At 45.6% G+C, this 23003-nt stretch overlaps 1 pseudogene; it reads left to right on the top strand.

Annotated features, from left to right (window-relative positions):
* Positions 1-1008: 1008 nt before the first annotated feature.
* On the top strand, positions 1009-6272 carry LOC141027750 (uncharacterized; annotated as a pseudogene).
* Positions 6273-23003: the final 16731 nt, after the last annotated feature.

Here is a 23003-nt window from a genome sequence, read left to right as displayed (position 1 = left end):
CTTAGTCTCTCTGTCTCTAGTTGGTCATGAACCATGGAATCTTGGGTGACAATCTCCGTGCCATCAACAGACTGAGACTGAGTCTCCGACAGCTGTGGGGTGGAGTCCATCTCATCGAACTCTACATAAGAGGTCATGAGACGTCATCGTTACCAGGTCAGCTATGTAAGACAGTTGTTAGCAGTCCATGTGAGACCATCATCAACAGGTTGGTTAGCTAAGACGGGTTCTAACTCTGAGTTAGTAACTGTTTTGCAAAAACGGACATAAATCCTTTGGATCTCTGCTATAGATTGCAGATCTATACAAATAATTTGACCTGTCTCTAGTTGGTTAGCTAAGACGAGTGCTTAAGTTTTGCATGGCTGGAGATATAACTCAAGTTAGCAAAATCACGGCGCAAGCATGCAGTTGGCATGGTTAAAGTGAGGTTAGCTGAATCCTAATTTTAAATCAATAACCCCTCAGCTGTTAAGACGGCACAACAGTTTGAGCATGGACCAGCTGAAGATAATGGATCCGGAACAGATATTCAAATCGCGCCCCTCATTCTGTGTTGCGCACATGCGGTGTGTATGCAGCCCGCGGAATTGCTAGCACCGATATTTTTTGTTCAAACATTGAATGGGTGGCATAATCATGGCGAGGATGCAATGGATTACCTGAACAGGAGATCCACGGCGAGTGAGATGAAGGAGACCGATAATTTTTCAGTGACGAGCGAACTCTGCGGAGGGATCAGGATTGGCTTTCCTTTGGAGAGCTCGCCTGTCGCCACCGATGCTAGATGGAGAGAGATCTGGAACTCATCTGCGGTCGACCTCACAAGTTAGTCAAATACTTGGAGGAACTATTTGAGAGCCCGCATGTCAGTATGAGTTTGAAGTCCACCTTCCACATTTTCTCACCTCAGATGGAGGTACTCCTCGTAGGACTCATATAAGGCCGACCCCATAAGTTATTGAGAGACTTAGAGGAATTAGTAACTGAGAGCCCACTTGTCAGTGTCGTCGACGGTCAAGTGAAGTCGACCTACCACATCTCGTCACGCCCAAGAAACATGCCCATCTCTCATGCATCAAAAAAATCACCCCACCTATCAGGTTATTCTTCTCCTGCACGCAAAAAAACGAAGTAGCCTCTCTCTTTCTTTCTCTCTCTCTCTCTCTCTCCCTCTCTCTTTCTCTTTTCTCTCTCTCCGAGATTCAAAATCATTGAAGGGGATCGCTGACAAACTGCAGGGAAGCAGATCCCCCCACAATTTAGAAAGGTGTGACTTCCGAACAATCAGCGCATAAGATTCGGCAATCAAAGGTTAGTAAAAAAATTATCAACACACCTTTTGCGTGGAAATTCCTGATACACGAGATTCAATTCGTTGATGAATTTGTTATGGTCGGGATTCATAGAATAAAACTGTTTAGTTTTACACTGTAGCTTTGATTTGAGTTTGTTTTTTGTTTTGTATCCTCTCGTCCTTGTAATACGAGGTTGTTACTTTTGTTAGGTTTCATGGTTATCTTTGTGTTAAGTGTTGCACAAGCAAGTTAGCATCAGAGGATCTCACTTTGGTTGAGGTTGTAGTTTAATTAAAAATTAATATATGTATATATTTATATATGTTAATTATATAGAACTAAAAATATATCTCTGTTGATATCGACTTCGAAAAGTTTCAACACTGATACTGCAGGTTTATAACCTTTATATTTATTACGCCTCTTTTTCGGGGCAGATGTTCAGGAGTGCGTCATCTGGTCAGGACAACAGGGACAGTCGGTCTTTGAACGACATCGGCAAGGATTATGGGAGGCAGGTAATAGTAAGGCAGTTGAACATTAGTGTTTGGTCTTTTATTTCTGGGACGTTTGCTGTCAAGGTGTCACCACTGAGAACACCAAATAGTAGATCATTAACAACAACAAAAATGATTTATATATCCTGGATGAATGTTGTAATATCTGTTTATCCTATGCATCTACTCTGAAGTTGAGTATCGAGAGGTGGAAGAAAAAAAATTACTACAAAATGAGAAGAAGATCAAGGATGCAGATGCTGTCAAACACGCACATGCCATGCGGGCTGGAATAATTGGAGTCAAGAGTGAGATACAAGTTCTTGGCAAACGCCCCAACCAGGAGCATGGTGTGCAACAGACACCTGCCAAGAGGAGCATTCTAAGCACCAGAGACTCCACTAAGCAGATTGTGCAGGTAACGACGAAAACTTCAAACGCTGGTCTTAACGTACGTGGAAGTTTTAGTCGCACGTGCCTCTAATTATTTTTTGGTTTGAAGACACAGATGCCCACAAAGGCGCAGAGCAGGCGTTGTGACGGACCAGCGTTTGTAGGCGGTCATAATGAAGAGGTGCAGGGTAACAGAATTTCCTTTGATGCAAGCAGAAGGATCATTGGCAACAAAAGCATTGGTGTTCAAGGATTCGGTACGGTTTGCACAAGCAAGAAGAGCCCAACGACAAAATCAAACATAGGAGCAATAAGCTCTACCATACAGCAGCATCAGAAAGCAATACAGGTGACAGCATATACGAATGTGCAACAACATTTAAATCAAATGTATATTTTTTTGTGAGCATTTTTTTCTTTGTTTTTGTCTGGTATATTTAAATTGCAGTATCTTCCACACGCAGGTGTACGAGGAAGGAAGCAAGTATCGCGGTAGTCCACGAAACGATGAAAACATAAGGCAAGGTCCTTTGAAAGGATCACCTGTGGCGTTCAACATGAGGGGTCCTTCCAAAGGATCTCCGATGGCATTCAAAATCGTCAGCGAAATCACCAATGCACGGAGCTTGTCGCCAAGATTTGCTGGACAAGAGAGGCATGGGAAAACAAAGGTGACGTCGGAACTATGCTTTTTCAATTCAACACACAAACAGTTTTATGGGAGAACGGGGTAAAGTGGAAAACAGGAGGACGGTTGTCCGTCTTGTACGGCTGTATGTGCAGTTGTTCTTTTATATAGGATGTTGTTGTGCCTCTCCGGTTGTATGGTGTAAACAGAAGCACATATGTGCCTCTTTGTGCAGATGTGTGTGTAGCATGGTCACATTCGTGATGTGAACAGTGCCTCTGGTGTACTGCTTATACTCGGTGAAGAGGCACGGGTCTGGTTTTGGTATACCAGATGAGCCCTGATGAGTCATATAAATCTTTTGTTTAGAAATAAAAAAAATGCATATGCTGCTCTGGACATCTAATTATGTTTCTTGCCATGTGTTCAGGATTTGGCGGAGGGGATAACAGATGAGGGAAAGAAATATCATAGTTCTCCATCCATTTCGAAGGAAACGCAACGTTCACAGCAGCAAGTAGCGTACAGCGCCAGCATGGATTGCATGGTAGAAGCAGCATAGTCCCTTGGTTGCACGAGTGCCGAAGAAACAGGGAGCAGCATTACACAATGCAACATTGGATAGGCAGACTCATTTATGGATTTGGCCGTGCCATGCAGAAACGACGCTGCTGCGTGTGACAAACAACAGAGCAGCAGCAGCTTCGCTGTAAGTGGACCTGTGGCTGGTGATGAGACTGATGTCGTCAGAAGTGAATGCGATCAGACGAACGAAGACACGGTAGATAGAATCGTCATGGCGCCGCTGACCATTGTAGAGAAAGAAATGGACGACATGTTTAAAGAAGGCATATACCCAACGATTCAGGAGGTCACCGAAGCGCTCGAACCAGAGGGTGGTATGGTATTTGGATCATTGGATGAGTGCTTTTTGTTTTTCTGCAGATATGCTAGAAAGGTTGGCTTTGCTGCCAAGCGATCAACGAGCAGAAGATCGACATATGATCAGTAGCTTGACAAGCAGGTGTTTCAGTGCACCAAGGAAGGGCAGAATAAAACAACTGAGAGCCATGTTAAGGAGAGAAGGAGCAACTGCTTGATCCGGACAAGCTGCCCAATCCAAATAACAGCCAAGAGGGATACAGATAGGAGGAAATGGTACCTGAAGAACGTTCGTCTAGAGCACAACCACCAGCTTCACCCATCTGATTGGATGCTGAAGTTCATGAGATGCTATAAGAAGATGACACCTCAGGAGAAATTCTTTATACAAGTGCTGCAGAAGGCGAGGTTAGAACCAAGGAAGGTTATGCAGATTTTTACTGCCATGGGGAAAACGAGGCGAGAAATTATGTTCGACATGATTGACATAAGCAACATTGCATGCCGGGACAGGGCTGGAGAGCGCGGCACTGATATCGCAGACACCATGAAAATGTTTGCTGATATGCAGAGGCGGAGGCCGGGATTCCACCATGTGGAAGAGACAGAGAACAATGTAGTGCGCAACCTGTTCTGGACAGATTCCTTGTGTAAGATGAATTATGATCTATATGGAGATTTCGTGTCTTTTGACACCACATTCTCTATGAATATATATGGCTTGCCATTTGCACCAATTATAGGTGTCGACAACCACGGGTCGACCGTCCTGTTTGGAGTAGGCCTTTTGAAGGATGAGAAAATAGGGTCATTCAAGTGGCTCCTAAGCACGTTTGTCGAGGCAATGGGAGGTAAAGAGCCGAAATACATAATAACAGACCAGGACCAGGCGATGAAGACGGCAATAAAGGAAGCTCTTCCGAGGACGAGGCACAGGTTCTACTAGTGGCATATTAGGAAGAACCTGAAGGAAAATAACGCAGCAGTGTTTGCGCAGCACCCAGGGATGTCTGATGATATATTTCGAATCGTCAAAAACTCACTAGATCAAGACGAGTTTGAGCGTGCCTGGAAAGCAGCAATTTCTCTGCACAAGGCGGAAGGCAACAAACACCTGAACACGCTATGGGAACTCCGAAATTTTTGGGTGCCGGCCTACTTCAAGGACTGTTTCTATCCTTTTTCGTCAACAACCACTCGCAGTGAGAGCACGAATTCGATGTGGAAGAATTACGTCGACCACAAGGACACTATAAAAAGGTTTGTTAATGCGTATCACACGATTCAGCAAAATTGCCTCGCCACGCTTGACAAGAAAAGACACCGAAAAGAAGAGAAGGCGCCATCACTAGAGACGGGTTTTCCGATTGAAAGACAAGCAAGTCAAGTATACACGAATGAAATTTTCGGGAAATTCCAGCTGGAGCTACGGAACCGGACTTACTTCAAGTGCTCTGACCTGGCAAAGGGGAGGCAGTATTTTTTTTAAAGATTATTGAACCTGGAGAAAAAGTGTGGAAACCATATCTGGGCGAGGAATTTGACAGGTTTGAGTTCAGGGTAGATGTGGATGAGAAAAAAGAAATATACAGTGGCAGCTGCAAGAAAATGAGTAGGGATGGCATTCAGTGCTGCCATGTGCTTAAGGTGATGGACCAAACAGGCATGATCGATCAACTTCCAAAATCCTTTGTCATCCCCAGATGGACCAGGAATCTATCAGAGAGTCTGAAAGTTCTGTCTACAAGTCAAGGTGATAGCATGACCATACAAGACGATGAAACTATGAGATTCGGCCTCGCTTACGCTGAGTTGTCGGATATCTGTTCAAATGCTTGCAGAAAAGAGAAGGCATACCGTGTGCTGCGTGAGTGTACAGTAGATATGAAAATAAAAGTCATGGCGGCACTTGCCGAGGAACCAGACACAAGCATTCTTGCCGAAACTCTCAAGAACCCTCCCATGAGTGGCTCAAAGGGTATGAAAAAAGGAGATCGAATCAAAGCTGGTTCTGAGAAGAAAGAAAAAGGCAACAAAGCTGCATCCAAGTGCGGCCGTTGTGGAGTAAAGGGTCACAGGAAAACAAACTGCCCGGATAACCCAGAAGTCTAGGAGAGGATGAGGATTGAAGAGGAAAAGAGGAAATCGCAGCAGGAGAAGAGAGCAAGGTCAATGAAATGGCCGACAACATCGACAACACCAACGAGGACATCAAACGGCTCAGGACAATGCACTCCAAGCCCAGGAGGAAGATGTCAGACGCCAGCAACTCCAACGACCCCACTGACAGCAGGGAGAATTTACCAAAGTCTTGCATCTACGCCAGAATCAAACATCACACAAGCCAGGCACACAGAATGCATGCAGGGAAGCCCGGGACAAGGCACGGAATCTGCACAGTCCATTTTCAAAAAGGAAAGGTCTGAGTGGAGACTTTTTGGTACCAAAGAACAGTACAAATAGAAAAATTAAAAGGTAATAATGCAGCTTAAACAGGACGTAAGCAAAAAACAGTGATGACCGCAATCTTTCGCTTTGTTTTTATGTATGAATATTAATTTTACAGGTAAATAGGTTGAATAGCTACGCAGAAGGGTGGGGTTGCACAAGGGTCGAGAAGGAAGAATGGATCGCTGAACATTCAAAAACAAGGCCGCACGTGGAGCGATGAAATAGCAAGCAATTGGTGGGGAGGGCGGGCGGTTGTCGATTGTTTATTTTCTTGTGCTATGTTTATAAGAACGGCTTGTAAGTTAATTTGCTGCAGTTATAGAAACAAAACAAATTTAAATAAGAACGCCTTTTGCTTCTTTATGTATTTTTTACTCGGCGGACAAAAATATCAGAGGCACAGGTTTCCTTGTTATTTTTCGCAGCCGCGTCGGTTTCTAAACGTGGATGTTGTAAGCATGCAAGCATGCTTCTCTGCTGCGTGACAGTGAGATAAAAATAACCTAAGGGCACAGGCAGCCACGGTCATGCCACCGGTGAGTGCTCAACCGTGACTCTCACGGTTGCATGGTCACGCCCGCCGTTATGGAACGAAAACGTTTTTAAGCACAGAATCTGGGTCGTGCTTCTGGGGCTGCATAACCGTGGCTTTCGTGGTAACTGTGCCTCGCCTGTTCTAACGCATGTTCTTCTGTTATGAATGCATGACTGTAAGTAATTCAAATAACTGTGCTTGCGATGCATTTCCAACCGTGCCTCATGTGCCTTCATGCGGTGCTTCTGTGATGCAAAGATTTCAAACACAACGGGTCACGGTTGTGTTTGCGTTTCTGTTTTACAAATGGATATAGTGCCTAGCAGTAGGTTCACGGCGTTTGCTGTGAGAGAATCACGTCTTTACATGCTACTAAGGCACGTGGAATCACGGCTGTGCCTGTGTGTGGCATGTAGAACAGTGCTTTACAATGCCGAAGGCAGGACCGTGTGTCTCGTTCTTGAAAAGCCGTGGTTCTGCCATCACTTCATTCACTTGGTTTTGTCCGCGTTTTAGCAGAATCATCTGCAAAGCAGAGGCACGGCCTTGAATCTTCTAGTGACTTAATTGTAACATGCACGTTGGGTTTCCACAATTAACGCACGAACGTGACCCCACGTAAAACACAAGCATGCCCTCCTGAGCATCTTTACCGTGCCACTCCTGGTTATAGATCAACGGATGCATTTGGAGCACAAAGAGACACGAAGGTGACCTCTGACTTGAAACACTGACACACTTGACGGTTCGTGCATTTGATTTAAAATCTTACAACGAAAACAATTGTAACACGGACAGTCGTCTGATTCTATTAGGTTTCCGTAATAATCGCACAATCGTGACTCCGGGTAAGAATAAACCATGCCTCTCCACCGACTCATTATGAATACAATTAGAAAACCTCTGTGCGTGACTCTATGTAATTAGAAGACCTTTGAGGGCTGTATGCCCGTGCTTGTGACCCTTGACACTAAAACACAGAGTAAACGTCCATGCCTCTATGCTATATGCACGTGCTTATGCCCGTACAAGGAATACGCTTTTAAAAACAGGGTCTCTCGTATAGGCCATTCCGTGCCTCACAGAGTAAACGCCCGTGGCTGTGTGTAAGACAAAGGTTAGCGTGACTCTATGTAATACCACCGACCATGCCTTTACGTGCTTCATGCCCGTGCCTGTGATAATTTTGATCCCGCGTAAAACGCAAGCATGCCTCTCTGGGCCTCCATACCGTGCCTCTCCTAGTGTTAGAGTCAACGGAATCATCTGGAACACAAAGAGACACGAAGGTAGACACGAACTGTTCTACATGCCTGTGTGGCATGTAGAACAGTGTGTCACAATGCCAAAGGCAGGACTGTGTGTCTGGTACGTGACAATGCCAAGCCGTACCGTGTGTCTGGTACGTGACAAGCCGTGACAGGAGCGTTTCAGCAGAATCATTTGCAAAGCAGAGGCATGGCCTTGAATCTTCTATTGACTTAAATGTGAACGTGTCCGTGGAAAATTTTGTTGCTCGTAGAGGCAAGATGACTGTAGAACCGTGCTTCCGGCGTCAAACAGATTCTTCTATTGAATGTGTGCCGTAAATAATTAAAACACAGACGGGCACGCCCGTGCCTGGTCTGCGTGTGCAACAGTGCATCTCGTACCTTGAAAGTCGTGGTTCTATTTAATGTTTCAAGCAGTCACCTACCATTGACTTGCTACGAGTAGTACTTAACCCGGGCCCCCCTGTCAGAAAGAAAAATAGAAGAAGTAATTAATCTGGACCCCTCCGCTCCCCGTCATGGGTATTTAAGCCGTCTCGTGGATTGACAGGTTGTAATCCATTTCTCCAGATCCACCTCAGTGAGCACTGGTCGTGGGCGGCGCCACCCCAGCAACGGAGGTGGAGATGGAAAGCGCTGCTCGTAGCATCAAGAGGTCGAGAGTGGCGCCACCGGCGACGCCGCTTTCTGGTGGTGTGTTGGTCGTCGGAGGGGATGGAAGCGACGACCGTGCTCCCTCCCGATCCGATGAGGAAGAAGAGGGATGTCGTGCGGACTGCATCAGCGATCTCGCCGACGGCGTCCTAGGTGAGATCATCTCTCGTCTTCCCATCAAGGATGGCATCCGTGTTGGAGATCGTTGCAGAAATTAAAAAATTTCTACGCATCACCAAGAACAATCTATGGAGTCTTCTAGCAACGAGAGGGAAAAGAGTGCATCTACATACCCTTGTAGATCGCGAGCGGAAGCGTTCAAGTGAACGGGGTTGATGGAGTCGTACTCGTCGTGATCCAAATCACCAATGACCGAGCGCCGAACGGACGGCACCTCCGCGTTCAACACACATACGGTTGGGGAAGACGTCTCCTCCTTCTTGATCCAGCAAGGGGAGGGAGAGGTTGATGGAGATCCAGCAGCACGACGGCGTGGTGGTGGAAGCAGCGGGGATCTCGGCAGGGCTTCGCCAAGCTCAGCGAGAGGGAGAGGTGTCACGGGAGGGAGAGGGAGGCGCCAGGGGCTTGGGGTGCTTCTCCCATGCGCCTCCCCACTATATATAGGGGTGGAGGGGGCTGGTTTCTTGCCCTCCAAGTCCATTGGGGCGTTGGCAAAGGTGGGGGAAAGAAATCCCATCATTTCCCTTCCCCACCGATTGTTATCCCCCTTTTTTAGGGATCTTGATTTTATCCCTTCGGGATATGATCTTATTCCTTCTAAGGTGGGATCTTGGTGCGCCTTGACCAGGGGTGTGGGGCCTTGCCCCCACTACCCACGTTCATGTGGGTTCTCCCATGCAGGTGGGCCCCACTTCAGAACCTTCCCGGTACAATACCAAAAAATCCCGAACATTTTCCGGAGTCCAAAATAGGACTTCCCATATATAAATCTTTACCTCCGGACCATTCCGGAACTCCTCGTGACATCCGGGATCTCATCCGGGACTCCGAACAACTTTCGGTTAACCGCATACTAATATCTCTACAATTCTAGTGTCACCGAACCTTAAGTATGTAGACCCTACAGGTTCGGGAGACATGCAGACATGACCGAGACGACTCTCCGGTCAATAACCAACAGCGGGATCTGGATACATATGTAGGCTCCCACATGTTCCACGATGATCTCATCGGATGAACCACGATGTCGAGGATTCAATCAATCCCGTATACAATTCCCTTTGTCAATCAGTACGTTACTTGCCCGAGATTCGATCGTCGGTATCCCAATACCTTGTTCAATCTCGTTACCGGCAAGTCACTTTACTCGTACCGTAATGCATGATCCCGTGACCATACACTTGGTCACATTGAGCTCATTATGATGATGCATTACCGAGTGGGCCCAGAGATACCTCTCCGTCATACGGAGTGACAAATCCCAGTCTCGATTCGTGCCAACCCAACAGACACTTTCGGAGATACCCGTAGTGCACCTTTATAGCCACCCAGCTACGTTGTGACGTTTGGCACACCCAAAGCACTCCTATGGTATCCGGGAGTTGCACAATCTCATGGTCTAAGGAAATGATACTTGACATTTGGAAAAGCTCTAGCAAACGAACTACACGATCTTGTGCTATGCTTAGGATTGGGTCTTGTCCATCACATCATTCTCCTAATGATGTGATCCCGTTATCAATGACATCCAATGTCCATAGTCAGGAAACCATGACTATCTGTTGATCAACGAGCTAGTCAACTAGAGGCTCACTAGGGACATGTTGTGGTCTATGTATTCACACATGTATTACGGTTTCCGGATAACACAATTATAGCATGAACAATAGACAATTATCATGAACAAGGAAATATAATAATAACCATTTTATTATTGCCTCTAGGGCATATTTCCAACAGTCTCCCACTTGCACTAGAGTCAATAATCTAGTTACATTGTGATGAATCGAACACCCATAGAGTTCTGGTGTTGATCATGTTTTTCTCTAGGGAGAGGTTTAGTCAACGGATCTGCTACATTCAGGTCCGTATGTACTTTACAAATATCTATGTCTCCATTTTGAACATTTTCACGAATGGAGTTGAAGCGATGCTTGATATGCCTGGTCTTCTTGTGAAACCTGGGCTCCTTGGCAAGGGCAATAGCTCCTGTGTTGTCACAGAAGAGAGTCATCGGGCCCGACGCATTGGGAATAACTCCTAGGTCGGTAATGAACTCCTTCACCCAGATTGCTTCTTGTGCTGCCTCTGAGGCCGCCATGTATTCCGCTTCACATGTAGATCCCGCCACAACGCTTTGCTTGCAACTGCACCAGCTTACTGCCCCACCATTCAAAATATACACGTATCCGGTTTGTGACTTAGAGTCATCCAGATCTGTGTCGAAACTAGCATCGACGTAACCCTTTACGACGAGCTCTTCGTCACCTCCATAAATGAGAAACATATCCTTAGTCCTCTTCAGGTACATCAGGATATTCTTGACCGCTGTCCAGTGTTCCATGCGGGGATTACTTTGGTACCTTCCTACCAAACTTACGGCAAGGTTTACATCAGGTCTGATACACAGCATGGCATACATAATAGACCCTATGGCCGAGGCATAGGGGACGACACTCATCTTTTCTCTATCTTCTGCCGTGGTCGGGCATTGAGCCGTGCTCAATTGCACACCTTGCAATACAGGCAAGAACCCCTTCTTGGACTGATCCATATTGAACTTCTTCAATATCTTGTCAAGGTACGTACTTTGTGAAAGACCAATGAGGCGTCTTGATCTATCTCTATAGATCTTGAGGCCTAATATATAAGCAGCTTCTCCAAGGTCCTTCATTGAAAAACACTTGTTCAAGTAGGCCTTTATGCTTCCCAAGAATTCTATATCATTTCCCATCAACAGTATGTCATCCACATATAATATGAGAAATGCTACAGAGCTCCCACTCACTTTCTTGTAAACACAGGCTTCTCCATAAGTCTGTGTAAACCCAAACGCTTTGATCATCTCATCAAATCGAATGTTCCAACTCCGAGATGCTTGCACCAGCCCATAGATGGAGCGCTGGAGCTTGCATACCTTGTTAGCATTCTTAGGATCGACAAAACCTTCCGGCTGCATCATATACAATTCTTCCTTAAGAAAGCCGTTAAGGAATGTCGTTTTGACGTCCATTTGCCATATCTCATAATCATAGTATGCGGCAATTGCTAACATGATTCGGACGGACTTCAGCTTTGCTACGGGTGACAAAGTCTCATCGTAGTCATCCCCTTGAACTTGTCGATAACCCTTAGCGACAAGTCGAGCTTTATAGATGGTAACAGTACCATCCGCGTTTGTCTTCTTCTTAAAGATCCATTTGTTTTCTATCGCTCGCCGATCATCGGGCAAGTCTGTCAAAGTCCACACTTTGTTTTCATACATGGATCCTATCTCGGATTGCATGGCTTCAAGCCATTTGTCGGAATCTGGGCCCGCCATTGCTTCTTCATAGTTTGAAGGTTCACCATTGTCTAACAACATGGTTTCCAAGACAGGGTTGCCGTACCACTCTGGCGCGGAATGTGTCCTTGTGGACCTACGAAGTTCAGTAGGAGCTTGATCCGAAGTACCTTGATCATCATCATCATTAACTTCCTCTCTAGTCGGTGCAGGCACCACAGGAACATCTTCCTGAGCTGCGCTACTTTCCGGTTCAAGAGGTAGTAATTCATCAAGTTCCACTTTCCTCCCACTTACTTCTTTCGAGAGAAACTCTTTCTCCAGAAAGGACCCGTTCTTGGCAACAAAGATCTTGCCTTCGGATCTGAGGTAGAAGGTATACCCAATGGTTTCCTTAGGGTATCCTATGAAGACGCATTTTTCCGACTTGGGTTCGAGCTTTTCAGGTTGAAGTTTCTTGACATAAGCATCGCATCCCCAAACTTTTAGAAACGACAGCTTAGGTTTCTTCCCAAACCGTAATTCATACGGTGTCGTCTCAATGGATTTCGACGGAGCCCTATTTAAAGTGAATGCGGCAGTCTCTAAAGCATAGCCCCAAAATGAGAGCGGTAGATCGGTAAGAGACATCATAGATCGCACCATATCCAATAGAGTGCGATTACGACGTTCGGACACACCATTTTGCTGAGGTGTTCCAGGCGGTGTGAGTTGTGAAACTATTCCACATTTCCTTAAGTGTGTGCCAAATTCGTGACTCAAATATTCTCCTCCACGATCTGATCGTAAGAACTTTATTTTTCTGTCACGTTGATTCTCAACCTCACTCTAAAATTCCTTGAACTTTTCAAAGCTCTCACACTTGTGTTTCATTAGGTAGACATACCCATATCTACTCAAGTCATCAGTGAGAGTGAGAACATAACGATAGCCACCGCGAGCCTCAACACTCATTGGACCACACACATCAGTATGTATGATTTCCAATAAGTTGGTTGCTCGCTCCATTGTTCCAGAGAACGGAGTCTTGGTCATCTTACCCATGAGGCATGGTTAGCACGTGTCAAATGATTCGTAATCAAGAGACTCCAAAAGTCCATCTGCATGGAGCTTCTTCATGCGTTTGACACCAATGTGACCAAGACGGCAGTGCCACAAGTATGTGGGACTATCATTATCAACCTTACATCTTTTGGTATTCACACTATGAATATGTGTAACACTACATTCGAGATTCATTAAGAATAAACCATTAACCAGCGGGGCATGACCATAAAACATATCTCTCATATAAATAGAACAACCATTATTCTCGGATTTAAATGAGTAGCCATCTCGAATTAAACGAGATCCTGATACAATGTTCATGCTCAAAGCTGGCACTAAATAACAATTATTGAGGTTTAAAACTAATCCCGTAGGTAAATGTAGAGGTAGCGTGCCGACGGCGATCACATCGACCTTGGAACCATTCCCGACGCGCATCGTCACCTCGTCCTTTGCCTGTCTCCGTTTATTCCGCAGCTCCTGCTTTGAGTTACAAATATGAGCAACCGCACCGGTATCAAATACCCAGGAGCTACTACGAGTGCTGGTAAGGTACACATCAATAACATGTATATCACATATACCTTTGGTGTTGCCGGCCTTCTTGTCCGCCAAGTACTTGGGGCAGTTCCGCTTCAAGTGACCACTTCCCTTGCAATAAAAGCACTGAGTCTCAGGCTTGGGTCCATTCTTTGGCTTCTTCCCGGCAACTGGCTTACCGGGCGCGGCAACTCCCTTGCCGTCCTTCTTGAAGTTCTTCTTACCCTTGTCTTTCTTGAACTTAGTGGTTTTATTCACCATCAACACTTGATGTTCCTTTTTGATCTCCACCTCCGCTGATTTCAGCATTGAATATACCTCAGGAATGGTCTTTTCCATCCCCTGCATATTGAAGTTCATCACAAAGCTCTTGTAGCTCGGTGGAAGCGACTGAAGGATTCTGTTAATGACCGCGTCATCCGGGAGATTAACTCCTAGCTGAGTCAAGCGGTTGTGTAACCCGGACATTTTGAGTATGTGCTCACTGACAGAACTATTTTCCTCCATCTTACAACTGAAGAACTTGTCGGAGACTTCATATCTCTCGACCCGGGCATGAGCTTGGAAAATCATTTTCAGCTCTTCGAACATCTCATATGCTCCGTGTTGGTCAAAACACTTTTGGAGCCCCGGTTCTAAGCTGTAAAGCATGCCGCATTGAACGAGGGAGTAATCATCAGCACGCTGCTGCCAAGCGTTCATAACGTCTTGGTTCTCTAGGATGGGTGCATCACCTAGCGGTGCTTCTAGGACATAATCTTTCTTGGCAGCTATGAGGATGATCCTCAGGTTCTGGAGCCAGTCCGTATAGTTGCTGCCATCATCTTTCAGCTTGGTTTTCTCTAGGAACGCGTTGAAGTTGAGGGCAACATTAGCGTGGGCCATTTGATCTACAAGGCATATTGTAAAGATTTTAGACTAAGTTCATGATAATTAAGTTCATCTAATCAAATTATTCATTGAACTCCCACTCAGATAGACATCCCTCTAGTCATCTAAGTGAAACATGATCCGAGTCAACTAGGTCGTGTCCGATCATCACGTGAGACGGGCTAGTCAACATCGGTGAACATCTTCATGTTGATCGTATCTTCTATACGACTCATGCTCGACCTTTCGGTCTTCCGTGTTCCGAGGCCATGTCTGTACATGCTAGGCTCGTCAAGTCAACCTAAGTGTATTGCGTGTGTAAATCTGGCTTACACCCGTTGTATTCGAACGTTAGAATCTAGCACACCCGATCATCACGTGGTGCTTCGAAACAACGAACCTTCGCAACGGTGCACAGTTAGGGGGAACACTTTCTTGAAATTATTGCGAGGGGTCATCTTATTTAAGCTACCGTCGTTCTAAGCAAATAAGATGTAAAACATGATAAACATCACATGCAATCAAATAGTGACATGATATGGCCAGTATTATATTGCTCCTTTGATCTCCATCTTCGGGCGCCATGATCATCTTCGTCACCGGCATGACACCATGATCTCCATCATCGTGTCTTCATGAAGTTGTCACGCCAACGATTACTTCTACTTCTATGGCTAACGTGTTTAGCAATAAAGTAAAGTAATTTACATGGCGTTATTCAATGACACGCAGGTCATACAAAAATAAAGACAACTCCTATGGCTCCTGCCGGTTGTCATACTCATCGACATGCAAGTCGTGATTCCTATTACAAGAACATGATCAATCTCATACATCACATATATTTCATTCATCACATCCTTTTGGCCATATCACATCAAAAGGCATATGCTGCAAAAACAAGTTAGACGTCCTCTAATTGTTGTTGCATGTTTTTACGTGGCTTCTATAGGTTTCTAGCAAGAATGTTTCTTACCTACGTAAAACCACAACGTGATATGCCAATTTCTATTTACCCTTCATAAGGACCCTTTTCATCGAATCCGATCCGACTAAAGTGGGGGAGACAGACACCCGCTAGCCACCTTATGCAACTAGTGCATGTCAGTCGGTGGAACCTGTCTCACGTAAGCGTACGTGTAAGGTCGGTCCGGGCCGCTTCATCCCACGATGCCGCCGAATCAAGATAAGACTAGTAACGGCAAGTAAATTGACAATATCGACGCCCACAACTGCTTTGTGTTCTACTCGTGCATAGAAACTACGCATAGACCTAGCTCATGATGCCACTGTTGGAGATCGTTGCAGAAATTAAAAAATTTCTACGCATCACCAAGAACAATCTATGGAGTCTTCTAGCAACGAGAGGGAAAAGAGTGCATCTACATACCCTTGTAGATCGCGAGCGGAAGCGTTCAAGTGAACGGGGTTGATGGAGTCGTACTCGTCGTGATCCAAATCACCAATGACCGAGCGCCGAACGGACGGCACCTCCGCGTTCAACACATGTACGGTTGGGGAAGACGTCTCCTCCTTCTTGATCCAGCAAGGGGAGGGAGAGGTTGATGGAGATCCAGCAGCACGACGGCATGGTGGTGGAAGTAGCGGGGATCTCGGCAGGGCTTCGCCAAGCTCAGCGAGAGGGAGAGGTGTCACGGGAGGGAGAGGGAGGCGCCAGGGGCTTGGGGTGCTTCTCCCATGCGCCTCGCCCCTATATATAGGGGTGGAGGGGGCTGGTTTCTTGCCCTCCAAGTCCATTGGGGCGTTGGCAAAGGTGGGGAAAGAAATCCCATCATTTCCCTTCCCCACCGATTGTTATCCCCCTTTTTTAGGGATCTTGATCTTATCCCTTCGGGATATGATCTTATTCCTTCTAAGGTGGGATCTTGGTGCGCCTTGACCAGGGGTGTGGGGCCTTGCCCCCACTACCCACGTTCATGTGGGTTCCCCCATGCAGGTGGGCCCCACTTCGGAACCTTCTAGAACCTTCCCGGTACAATACCGAAAAATCCCGAACATTTTCCGGTGGCCAAAATAGGACTTCCCATATATAAATCTTTACCTCCGGACCATTCCGGAACTCCTCGTGGCGTCCGGGATCTCATCCGGGACTCCGAACAACTTTCGGTTAACCGCATACTAATATTTCTACAACTCTAGTGTCACCGAACCTTAAGTATGTAGACCCTACGGATTCGGGAGACATGCAGACATGACCGAGACGACTCTCCGGTCAATAACCAACAGCGGGATCTGGATACCCATGTAGGCTCCCACATGTTCCACGATGATCTCATCAGATGGACCACGATGTCGAGGATTCAATCAATCCCGTATACAATTCCCTTTGTCAATCGGTACGTTACTTGCCCGAGATTCGATCGTCGGTATCCCAATACCTTGTTCAATCTCGTTACCGGCAAGTCACTTTACTCGTACCGTAATGCATGATCCCGTGACCAAACACTTGGTCACATTGAGCTCATTATGATGATGCATTACCGAGTGGGCCCAGAGATACCTCTCCGTCATACGGAGTGACAAATCCCAGTCTCGATTCGTGCCAACCCAACAGACACTTTCGGAGATACCCGTAGTGCACCTTTATAGCCACCCAGTTACGTTGTGACGTTTGGCACACCCAAAGCACTCCTATGGTATCCTGGAGTTGCACAATCTCATGGTCTAAGGAAATGATACTTGACATTTGGAAAAGCTCTAGCAAACGAACTACACGATCTTGTGCTATGCTTAGGATTGGGTCTTGTCCATCACATCATTCTCCTAATGATGTGATCCCGTTATCAATGACATCCAATGTCCATAGTCAGGAAACCATGACTATCTGTTGATCAACGAGCTAGTCAACTAGAGGCTCACTAGGGACATGTTGTGGTCTATGTATTCACACATGTATTACGATTTCCGGATAACACAATTATAGCATGAACAATAGACAATTATCATGAACAAGGAAATATAATAATAACCATTTTATTATTGCCTCTAGGGCATATTTCCAACAATCCGTACTCGAATCCTCGCACATCGCCGGCGTCCTTTGTGGCCCATCGCTCCTCTGAATCTCGACTGCCGCGAGATCTCTGACTCTCGTCTTTTTAACGATGGTGAAAAAGTTCATATCGAGACCATATCTCATCTGTGCGCCTTCACCAAGGAGCTCGTTTGCAAATGCTATTCCGGAATGCGGCTCTGTCAAAATCTTGTTGTCAGTCTTCCGGAATCCATTCTGTCCGGTCATGCTGGCTCGGTTAGCCGCCTCTCTATTTCGGCGTGCTACCTACAGTGCAGGCCCTCCACCGTTGATGCCTGGCTCCGATCCTGGAAGTTGAACAATATCCAGGTTCTTGAGTTCTACTACCTCTTCCCAGAATTTCTGACGCAAGAGGTAACTCTATTGGATCTATGCACTTCAACTACGCCCTCGGCACCGGAGTCCGTGTTTCGGCTTTCCTCCTCTCTCCACACCCTCGGATTTTCTCTTTACCAAATACCAGACAATTACGTAGGGACGCTTAAGCTACCACTAGTGAAAAGACTCTCGCTTGTGGCTGTTGATATATCAGACATGTCGCTGCAAAGCATAATCCACTCTAGTTGCCCTGCACTTGAGTCTCTCCTGCTTGTTTGCAATAGAGGAGGTCGTCGCGTCACAATAAACTCGTCTAACCTTGTAAGCATTGGCATTTGTTGTCCACACGGAGAACTCATTGTTGAGGATGCCCCTTTGCTTCGATGCTTGATTGTTGATTGCCTGGTTGACGACTGTTCGATAACCGTTGTCTCTGCACCTAAACTGGAGACGTTGGGTGAATTCGTGTTTGTGTCTCCCTTGAAGTGTCTTGAGGTACTGACTTTCCTTAATACTGGAACAGATCTATACTTGTTCCGATGTTTGTTCTATTAATTTGATGGTCTATGTTCTATTCTACATGCAGAGTCAGGACTTGGAGGTAACCGATGTCTCTGCGTCTGAACCGTATCCATGTCGTCTCACGTGTCTTGAGGTATTGAGTTTTTATGATACTTCCAGCTTAACTTTATTTGTGAGGAAACAAGTTTTATTTCATCCAACCTTTATGCTATTAGTTTTGTAATCCATCTTTTGTTAATTTTCATCAAGGGTTTGAAGGCAGTCAGTCTAACAACAATGCGTCAATCTGTCAAGACCTTGCTTATCTACATGTATTATAAGGTGGACACCGTCGTTGAATTGCTGCAATGCTTTCCAAAACTGGAGAACTTGTTTGTCGAGGTGACGATCTTCAGAAATTTGCATTCTGTAGTACTCGTTCCTTTTTGAAATGCTTGTCTTAATTTTGACTGAAATTGATGCACCCGTATCTACACATGATTTATTGTTGTATACATCCATATATAGACAAGTCTATGTCTAACTTCTTGTTACGGAGGTGGTAGAACTAATTGTTGCATTTGGTTTTTTGATGGTCTGTATCTCTTTTTATAGATGCTAAGTATTTTCAACCTATCATTTATATTTTAGGGATCGTTGATTTCTCATGGTGAAAAACACAAATGGCGTCGTAAGTACCGGCAGTTTCTCAAAGATCACGATGTTTGTCTGAAGACAGTATCGCTGGAAGATTATGTTCGCTCTGGGAGTTACGCTGAATTTGCGATGTTCTTTGTTCTTAGTGCAAAGGATCTGGAGACCATGACCATTAAGTTTACCTCCCCTCCCGCAGAGTTCACGGGAGTATTTTACGAAAAGCAACAAAGGGTTCTGGAGTGGCATAGAAGGGCTTCTAAACGTGCACGTCTTAGATTATCATCAAGTTGCAGCCACGCGCGTCCGCATTTAAGAAAGATGAGTGTTGAATACCTGGATTTGACGGTTCCGTTCAGGTGTGGATGCTGAAATCAGGCCTTGTGTTAGTTGTCCAGGTGTATGGAGTTATTTGTTGTTGCGTTCTTTTGAGCTTGGGTTTTATGTAAACTTTATCAGACAACCGTTGTAGTCTTTGCACCGTGTGTAGGCTTGTCTGTTTTTGTGTTGCATGCAGTCATAAAGGAAATGTGTGGTTTTGCGGCTTTGTACGGGCCGAAGGACCATAAAATGCTGTGGCACCAAGGTTAAGAAACATAAAGTAGATTTAATGTTTCAGTGGAGAGATACGCGCTGCATGTGTAACCGTGCTGTGTTGTATGTACGATGGTGCCTGTCTTATATATGTACCTGTCATGCACACAATGCATGCACAACCGTGCCTGTGTTGCAGGTAGAGCGGTGCTTCTCGGATGTACCTGCCATACACACTGAGGAGCTGCAGTTGAGCCTTGCACCGATGGAGCTGCATTTGAGCCGCTGCACTATTTCTGGTCCTCGTACTGTGGTTATAAAAAACGGCTTGTAAGTTTATTTGGTGCAGTTGTAGAAACAAAGCAAATGTAAGCATAATAGATTTTGCTTGTTTAGGTATTTTTATTACTCAGCTGGGAAAATATTATAAGGGCGATAGGTTTGTTTGTAAATGTTTGCAGCCCTTTCTTTATGAAGTTGGATGGTATAACAATACAACCATGCGTCTCTGCTGCGACACAGGAGAGATGAAAAGAGCTGAAAGCATAGAGAGCCACCACAACGGTGAACCAAACCTGTTTTGCGGGGCGTTACGTAGTGCTTCTGGTTACCGCACAACCGAGTTTCTACTCAACAGGCCACACCGAAATGCGTCTCGAGGATTCTAGTCGTGACACTGCAGACTCACAACCATGCTTTTGACCTTGTCCTGGCATCGTGATGTTCATTCTCTGCTTGAATAACGTGCCTTCCACAGCCACCCTACTGTGCGCGTAGCAAAGGAGCAACGCCAGCTGATAAAGTGCTTTTTCTACTACTAAAAGTGTGGCCCTCGTTGCATGACTTCCATGCGTTTGACAGTGGCTCTTTGGTACAGCACCGTGGTTGCAGAGAGTTCTTGCCCGTGCTTTTAAGGACAGTGTCTCTTGGATCGGTCCTTGATTTCCTCACAAAGTAAACAGTGAGGGTTCACATCTGAATCCAATTCCGTTATGTTTCTGTAGTAAACGCACGAACGTGACTCTGCCTAATACTCAAGTATGCCTCCATGGGCTTCTCGTCCGTGCCTCTCTGTCTAAACGAGTCGACGGAATCATTCGGAAAACAGACACAAGCGAACATGACTCTATATAATACCACATGATGCCTTTGTGGATTTGATGCCCGTGTCTACGACCCTTATCACTAAAATACGGAAAGTCACAAACGCACATAACCGTGGCTGCAGAGGCTTTATCAAGAAAGAAGCGTGACGCAACTCAGTACGGAACCGTGTCTGTATGGACTTCACGTCTGTGCTTTTAAATACAAGGAAATAAGCTTTTAAAATCAGCGTCTCTCATATAGGCAATTATGTGCTTCATAGAGTAAACGCCCGTGGCTGTGCGTAAGACAAAGGTTCAGTTCCGTGGGCTAGACGCCCGTGCATCTTTGTCTGATCGAGTCTCACAGGCGAGCATGACTCTGTGTAATACCATCGACCATGCGCAATAAACGCATGATTGTGACCCTGCCTATTACTAAAGTATACCTTCATGGGCTGCTCGTCCGTGCTTCTCCGTCTGAACGAGTCGACTGAATCATTCGGAACACAAACACAAGTGAACATGACTCTATTTAATAACACGCGATGCCTTTGTGGATTTGACGCCCGTGGCTGTGACCCTAATGACTGAAACACTGAAACACAGAGAGTGCAAGACCGTGCTTTTAAAAAACGCGCAACAGCGGTGACATCTGCAATTATGTCCCTGCACTGTGCCTAACCGTATCTCATGTGCATAACCGTGCTTGCGATGCGTGTCCAACCGTACTTCATGTGCCTTCACGCGGTGCTTCTGTGATGCAAAGATTTCAAACACAACGGGTCACAGTTGTGTTTGCGTTTCTGTTTTACAAATGGATATAGTGCCTGGCAGTAGGTTCCCGGCGTTTCCTGTGAAAGAATTACGTCTTTACGTGCTACTGAAGCACGTGGAATCACGGGCGTGCCTGTGTGGCATGTAGAACAGTGCGCGTCGTAGCACTTCACGGCCGTTGTGGGGTTCGTGGCATACCGTGCATTTGCCATGGTCGTGCCTGTGTGATAGGTAGAACAGTGCATCTCGAATCACCTTTCTACGAAGTCATGATCGTCTGTGTGTTTGCTGACAAACCGTGGTTCACTGAATCATTCGGAACACAAACGCTAGCACAAGCGAACATGACTCTATATAATACCACACAATGCCTTTGCGGATTTGACGCCCGTTCCTGTGACCCTTATCACTGAAACACAGAAAGTCACAAATGTACATAGCCGTGGCTGCAGAGACTTGAAGCCCTTTTAGTTAATGAAATGTACGGCATGAGCAAAAGACCGCTTAGCCATCGACCGAAATACCGAGTTCGCTGTTGGCAAGGTTACAGATTGAGCAAAAAAGGTACGGGCATTGTTTCACCACACCTACGTAAATTCCAAACCGGAAAGTGGCGGCAACATCGCACTCCAGCACTGTTTTTAGCACTTACAAGTGAATGGATCCTTTAAATCCAGGTGCTCAACACATGCGTGCCCTAGATCCAAGTTCCCGTGGTTGCAACTTGGCGACAACCTAAGGCAAGCATGTTTAGAAGCCTTTTTGTCCCACTGAAGCATGTCTTGTTGCTGTTTGTAGAATTCTTCCGTGAAGTCTTCCTGAAGAAGAAACTTGATCCTCATAGTCTGCAACTGTGCTGCGTTGAGAATAAAGAATGTCGCAAATCGAATGCTTTTCTCACATTGAACATAGCTTTCCAGCGTCAGTGACTTCAAACGAACGTCATGATGGTGCTTGCAAGAACAGTCATTCGCAAGACTTTCTTCATTAGAGGCTATTTCCTGAATAAACATGAATATTTGAAATGGTTAAGCTCCATAAAGAGTGATTCTGCTGGGAGAGCAAGTGAAGGAATAATTCTATAACCTCTGTTGTAATAAAAGCTTTTTTTTTAGTTTTGTCCTAATACTGGTCCATGACTATATACACCTTTGTCCATTACATACAAATGTATGTGACATTTTTTTAATGGAGTTCTACACCATGCATGGTATGTGTTTTACAATTTGTGTGAGAAGCATCACCTCGATATACAAGTTTTCCAAGCTTCGGAAGTGTTCCACCAAGGAAAAGACTGCGTGCAGGTCATAATCCATGCTGATAGACAACGTCTTGATAGAATGAACCGCTGTGGATGTGCTGACTGTCGGCAAACACTTCATGTAGAATAAAACATAATATTAGTAGAGTAAAGGTTGAATTGCATGGAACTTGTTCGTACCAATGAATGGAGGTGAAACTATTGTTGAAAGTCAGTACCTGAATAATTATACGGTCATTTGTGACACCGGATTCACTGAAAATATTAGATAATTTGCCCATGACCTGTAGTT

Source organism: Aegilops tauschii, chromosome 1 (genome assembly GCF_002575655.3).
Source record: "Aegilops tauschii subsp. strangulata cultivar AL8/78 chromosome 1, Aet v6.0, whole genome shotgun sequence".
Taxonomy (NCBI): Eukaryota; Viridiplantae; Streptophyta; class Magnoliopsida; order Poales; family Poaceae; genus Aegilops; species Aegilops tauschii.
Note: the sequence above shows the minus strand (reverse complement) of the source record. Positions and strands in the feature narration are given on the sequence as shown.